This window comes from Mytilus californianus, unplaced genomic scaffold (genome assembly GCF_021869535.1).
Source record: "Mytilus californianus isolate M0D057914Y unplaced genomic scaffold, xbMytCali1.0.p SCAF_7, whole genome shotgun sequence".
Lineage (NCBI taxonomy): Eukaryota > Metazoa > Mollusca > Bivalvia > Mytilida > Mytilidae > Mytilus > Mytilus californianus.
The window spans coordinates 44,128,888-44,136,612 of NW_026262723.1; positions in this window are offsets into that span (position 1 = coordinate 44,128,888).

Consider the following 7,725-nt stretch of genomic DNA (forward strand, 5'->3'; position numbering starts at 1 on the left):
ACTGATTTTGACATTTTTAGAACTTTCTATTCCAGACACAAAAGGTTAATGATTGTACTAAAAGACTTTGATTACATTTAGCTAGTATCTATATACTAAGTATTCTTTAAGTAGCAAAAGCAATTTCAGGGTTTCACAGGTAAAACAATATCGGTAAAATCAGCGAAAAATTCCCATCTAATGAGCTTTTTTGATATTTTTATTTATTTATCTTCACTATCAATGCATTTCCTGAGTTGTGTCAATCGATCATATGTTGAAAAGTATAGTATCAACAATAATATTTTTTCATCATTTTCTGAATATATCAAAAATATCATAATATCTTGCTTACAAATTGCTGCGAAGCTAAAGTTTTGTTACAATATGAATACTTTTCTCTAATTCTTTGTCGATTTATTCTTTTCCTGACCTGTTGATTATTTTTATTTAATCAACGTGTGGTTCGTTTGATCTCAGTTCTTCATTGGTCAATATTCGATTATGACGTCAAATTTTCTTGCTTTCCTCTGAATTTCTTATTGTGACATCATGAAAGAGGCGCTCATACCTGATGACGTCACATAGAATGAACAAATCTTTTCGCAGACCATTCAATAAAAAGGATTAGGAATAATGTCTGTAATTCGACTAAAATTATTAGAATAACAGATTCCACAACAAATAAACATTCGACAGTTCAATTTCAAATATTTAAAACCCTCGGCGAGCCTCGCGTTTTAAATTTGAAAATTTTACTGTCTCGAGTTGATAAATATCGTATCACACTTGATGCAGTTGTCGAATTTGTATTTATCAATATTTTTTTCCTGCCAAATAAACAAAAATTTACAACTACATGTACATGTGCATGACTTTTTGAGTGATAATGTGTTACATCCCTCACAGATAAGAAGCTGCACTGTCTATTTTGTCGTATGATAAGAATGTTTATCGCTTTCCCCTTCTTTATGACATTCCTGCATTCTGCACTTTTCTTTTACTTCCCATTGGCAGCACGACAGGCGACATTTCTGGAGCAGGAATGTCTTACATAAGGTATTTTTAACATTGTCATGTAAGCGGGAGGTTTGGCTAGCCATTAAACCAGGTTCAACACACCATTTTTTTCTTAAAATGTCCTGTCCAAGTCAGGAATATGGCAGTTGTTATCAAGTAGTCCGTTTCTATGTATGTTGGCGTTTGTTTTTGTTGCAGTTCAGTGTTTCATTTGTTCCGTAGTGTTCCTCTTATAGTTGATGTGTTTTCCTCGGTTTTGGATTGTGACCTGGATTTGTTTTCGCTAAATCGATTTATGACTATTGAACAGCGGTATATTACTGTTGCCTTTATTTACACCTCCTGTGCAGATTATTAATCCCCGGATTTTGGTGTGCTTTCAGTTTTCTGTGGTATTTGCCATTTAGTCTTTTTGAGTTGTCCATGTTGTTGTCTGTACTGTATGCCTTTCTTTTATTAATTTTGTATTATCTTTTTGTTATCTTCTTAACTTTTTTATATTAAGTTCACCAACCAAATTTGATTTTGTTTGCAGTTTACTATAGTATCTTATGGTAATAATGTTTCATATGCATCTATCATATGTTCAATCAACTAAAATTTAAAAAAAACACTAATGCAGATAAAAATATCTTTTTTTTTTTTAATTTGATTTATTCATATTTTGAAAAAATAATACAAATTGAACAATGTTAAAATTTTGACATGTTATTTAACCCCATAAGTTAGACGTACATTCAATGGTTTAGTTGGAACTTTTTAAAAAGAACTAAAAAGTGAATACCTTAATTCCTTTTTTCATGCTGTAAATAAAAACATACAAGCCTGTTGTTCAGTGGTTGTCGTTTGTTGGTGTGGTTCATAAATGTTTCTCGTTTCTAGTTTTATATATATATAAATATTAGACCGTTGGTTTTCCTGTTTGAATTGTTTTACACTAGTCATTTTGGGGGCTTTTATAGCTTGCTGTTCGGTACGAGCTAAGGTTCCGTGTTGAAGGCCATACTTTGACCCATAATTATTTACTTTTTATACATTGTGTCTTGGATGGAGAGTTGTCTCATTGGCACTCATATCACATCTTCCTATCTATATTCTCTTTAATAGCTGTTTTTGGATATATTATAATGTCCCTCGTCTTAAGGATGACATATATTTTGTAGTCTCAGTTTATTTATTTACCCAGCATGCTCAGGGTTATTTAAAATTTTACATATTGTATGAACACGTGTTCGTATTTCTCAAGTAATAATGAGTGTATGTGTGTAAGTTTTAACCTCTAGATGTGTTTTCGTTTGTGTCGTTGGATTGCTACTTCATTGATGTAAATCCCATATTCATATTGATACATGTACACAGCAATATCGTGACATGCTGTATATGTTTATCTAATATAGGTTTTGTAAATATTACAATGTACACAATAATCTGAATGGTTGATACCATCTGTTGACAGTTTCTTTCTCGTTAACAATAGTTGATAGATTTATTCAGTAATGAGGTGGAATAAGTGACATATCAATAATAATGATAAAAGATAAATTAGCACTTAACATTTAATCCTTGATACACTCCAGAAAGCTGTGTTGTATATTTACGCAATATTTGCTTACTTATATTCATAAAATCTTTACTCTTCTATAAGTATTTGACAGACTGTCTCGACTCAATAGCGAATAATGATAAAGTTAAAATTGGGATCTTCATTTTGAGATTTCAGGTAACGCATACACATATGATCTGTTATGGCTCTGGTTGATGTTACAAATAACGTATATGACCTTGTTTTGTTCTGATTTTTATGATCTTTAGGATCTGTTATAGTTCTGATTGATTGATATTACATAGAACGCATGTGGTGTGTTATAGATCTAGTTGATAGTATAGGTGATGCATATAATCTGTCATCGTTCTGATTAATTGGTATTACAGGTAACAAATATAATCTGTTATGGCTCTGATTGATATTACAGGTAACAAATATGATCTACAACCCCTTTGATTGATATTAAAAGTAAAGGAAACGATCGCTTTTGGTTGTGATTGATTTGAGGGTGGAGTCCTCATCAACAGTAGAGAATTAAAAGTCAATTTACTAAAAAAAAGTCCAAAATCGTTATAAACATTTTTTCAGTTTCCCGCATTTATACAGAATTATTATCCAGTATCGTTTCCTTCTTCCGGTATCGTGTGTATCGAGACTTTGCGTAAAATCATATGATTTCCCGCAAATTTGTTGTATTTGATTACCAAAACATATTGGCACTTAAATGATGAATATAGATTCGGTATCATTTTAAAATGAGTCTAGTGGTTAATCAACATACAATTTTATAGCAAGCAAAATATTTCTCTGGGTAGACTCATCTGATCAATCAGGCAGATTATTGTATCTATTATTACAGGAAAGGAATATGACCTGCTATAGTTCTCTTTTATATTATACGAGACTCATATGATCTTTTATAGTTCTGATTCGTATTACAAGTAAGATATGGAGTCTGTTGTGGCTCTGATTGATATTACAGGTAAAAAATATGATTTGTTTTGGTTCTGACTGATACTTAAGGTAACACGTGTATATGATCTGTTTTGATTCTGACTGATATTACAGGAAGCACATATGATCTGTTTTGGATCTAACTGTTATTACAGAAAGCTCATATGATCTGTTTTGGATCTAACTGTTATTACAGAAAGCTCATATGATCTGTTTTGGATCTAACTGATATTACAGATAACACTTGTATTTTGTTTCGTTTCTGATTGATATAGCAGGTAACACTTATGATCGTCTAGGTTCTGATTGATATTACAGGTAACGAATATGATCTGAAATTGCATCAATGGATATTACAGGCAACGAATATGATCTGTAATTGCATCAATGGATATTACAGGTAACGAATATGACCTGTTATTGCACCAAAGGATATTACAGGTAATGTATATGAACTGTTATGGTTCTGATTGATATTATAGATCACATATTTGATCTGTCATTGCTCCAATACTTTTTCGGATAACGAATATGATCTTTTATTGCACCAATGGATATTACAAGTAATGCATATAAACTGTAATGGTTCTGATTGATATTATAGGTAACATATTTGATCCCTTATTGTTCCAATTGATTTTACAGGTAACGAATATGATCTGTTATAGTTCTGACTGGTATTGCAGCAAATGCACGTGATGGTATGGTGTTGATCGATTTAACAGGTAACGCACTTAATCTGTTATGATATACAGGTATGTTATGGTTCTAACGATTGATGTTACAGGTAACAAATATGATCAGTTAGTATTCTGACTGATGTTGTAGGTAATGCATATGATATGTTATTGTTCTGACTGATATAACATGTAACACGTATGTTCTGTTATGGTTCTGGTTTTTATAACGCGTATCACTTATGATCTGTTATGGTTCTGACTAATATTTCTGGTAGCACATATGATCAGTTATGGTTCTGATTGATATTACAGGAAACACATATGACCTGTTATGGTTCTGATTGATATTACAGGTAACACATATGATCTGTTATGGTTCTGATTGATATTACAGGAAACACATATTATTTGTTATGGTTCTGATTGATATTACTGGTAACACATATTATATATCTGTTATGGTTCTGATTGATATTACAGGAAACACATATGATCTGTTATGGCTCTGATTGATATTACTGGTAACATATATGATCTGTTATGGCTCTGATTGATATTACAGGAAACACATATGATCTGTTATGGCTCTGATTGATATTACTGGTAACAGATATGACCTGTTATGGTTCTGATTGATATTACTGGTAACACATATGATCTGTTATATTTCTGATTGATATTACAGGTAACACATTTGACCTGTTATGTTTCTGATTGATATTACAGGTAACACATTTGACCTGTTATGTTTCTGATTGATATTACAGATAACGCACATGATTTTATTGTTCTAATTATTACTACAGGTAACAAATTTGATCCTTAATTTCCCTCATTGATATTACAGGTAACTGTATGCTATGTTATGGTTCTTGATGATATAACGGGTAACCTATATGATCTGTGATGGTTCGGGTTGACATTACAGGTATTGCATATGATCTGTTATATTTCTGGTTGATATTACAGAAAACGCACGTTTAGGTTTGGTTTTGATTGATATTATAAGTCACAAATTCATGTATATTCTGATATCGTTTTGATAGATAATAAAGAAAACGTATATTATTAGTTACATAGTATGCTAGTGACCTAATACGATATATATGTGGTCAGTAAATTCCATATGGTTCGCTCGAGTCCCCATATGGAATTTAATGACCCCATATATATCGTATTATGTCACTAGCACACTGTGTAACGAATTCATCTTACCAACTATCTTAACATGTGGTATTTAGAATAGTGGCCTATCAAAGTAATAAGAACCTACTTTCATTTGTCTTTACAAAAACAAATGCCAACAATAACAACTTGTTAGCTTTAAATGTGTTTTATGAATTTGTTTTAATCGTTCATCATCAATTTCTTCGTCTGTTGAATCCTTTCAGATTTTTTCCTCGACATGGTGTTGTTTTTATAAAGGGACGTAACACCACTACTAACCGTGTATTGAAATAAGCCCCGCCTACTAACCTAATATGAAATATACGCGGTCTCCACGCGGTTGCTTTTAACCAATCATACTCCTAGAAATGTATAGGAGGTAAGATAAGATCTGTTATGGCTCTGATCGATATTACACGTTACACAAGTGAAGTTTTGGTTCGGATTGATATAACAATTAAGTAAGGCATTTTATTGCTCTAGGTTGTGATTGATATATTATGGTTCTTATTAATATTTCTGGTAATACATATGATCTGCTAAGATTCTGATTCATATTACGGGTAACACAAATTATATGTTGTTATAAATCAACAGCCTACTAAAGATTTCACTAAATGAAAGCACACTCCTAATTGCACTATTTACAAACTAAGTAAATTTAGTTCCCGTTGATTCGGCTTTATTTTCTTTGTGTGTCACATGTAACTGTCGCATTATTCTCAGACTCCAGAATCAATAAGCAACTATGTGTTTTAGTCTATTTATCCACCCTAACATGTCCCTATTTCACCATGTCTGTCATTACCGTTTTAGGTTAAGGCTTAAAATTAACACGAACCCCGCCGAAAACTAGGGAGATCTCAGGTGCTTCGGATTTGTAAGCAGATCCTACACCATATGTGACACACATAGGGTTGCTCGTATTATTAGTTACATAGTGTGCTAGTGACCCAATACGATATATATGGAGTCAGTAAATCCCATATGGGGTGAGAGCAAAGCTCGAATTCCAATATGGAATGTACTGGCCCCATATATATCGTATTAGGTCACTAGCACACTATATAACGAATTTATCTTACCGACTATCTTAACATGTGGTATTTAGACTAGTGGCCGATCAAAGTGATCAAGTCTTCAATACCGTTAGTATTAAGAACCTTCTTCCATTGGTATATACAAAAACAAATGCCAATAGTAACAACTTGTCAGCTTTAAATGTGTTTTATGAATTTATTTCAATCGTTCATCATCAATTTCTTCGTCTGTTGAAACCTTTTTTCCTCAACACCGTGTTGTTTTTATAAAAGGACGTAACACCACTACTAACCGTGAATTGAAATAAGCCCCGTCTACTAACCCAATATGATACCCTACTAACCCAATATGGAATATACACGGTCTCCACGCGGTTGCTTTTAACCAACAATATTCCTAGAAATGTGTAGGAGGTAAGATTAAAGTACATATTCGGTGATGTCACATTCGAGAGCAAGATGGTGATATTATGATTACAACAATTGTAACATATCCGTCGTACGTGTGAGCACCTTTTTGGATCTGTCAGATACCTTATTCTGTTTGCTGATACTTTGATTTTTATAATATTTTGAATGAACTTGTAGTTTATTGTTGTTATATTCACTATCAATAAAGATATGAGCAAAACCAACAAAGTATTCGAATAAGAATATAGTACAAAGTACCTTAATTGGTATTGAATTGTTCTTAACGTGAAAAGATTGAGTCCAAAATATATAGAATAAAGCAACTGAACTTGACGTAAAAAGTCCGCTTACTTTTTTCGCCACTGACAATGACTGCATGTTCTTACCAATGCCAATTGGGAAAATTCAATTCACACGCAAGAGATACGTGGATTCTTTTTTGTTTATCATAAAGTAAATGTGATGTCATAAAAGGGTCAGACTTTACATACCCCCCCCCCCCCCCCCCCCCTCATCTCCTTTTCTCCTATTTGCATTTATCATAAAGTAAATGTGATGTCATAAAAAATGGTTAGGCTTTAAATACACTCATCTCCTTCTCTACTATTTGCATTTGAAAGACAATATATAGACACTTCATTGATAGAATCTTGACCGATAAAAACCGAAATAACAAATTCTAATACGTTGTTAAATATATCTAAATCGTTTTAAGGCGAAGTGTACGTAATTGCACGCCTCTAGTGGAATTCAGGATAAAAAACGTGCGTCGTTAGATACGCGGGTTATCTCCCCTACTCCAAGAAAGGAAAAATGGGCACATGAAAGAGAAATGACTTTGTGCGGTCTATCACGAATTCAAACAAGTATTCATGTGCTATCTCAAAACTTCAAAGAAATTATTAGAATGACTCCAATCAGAAATCTG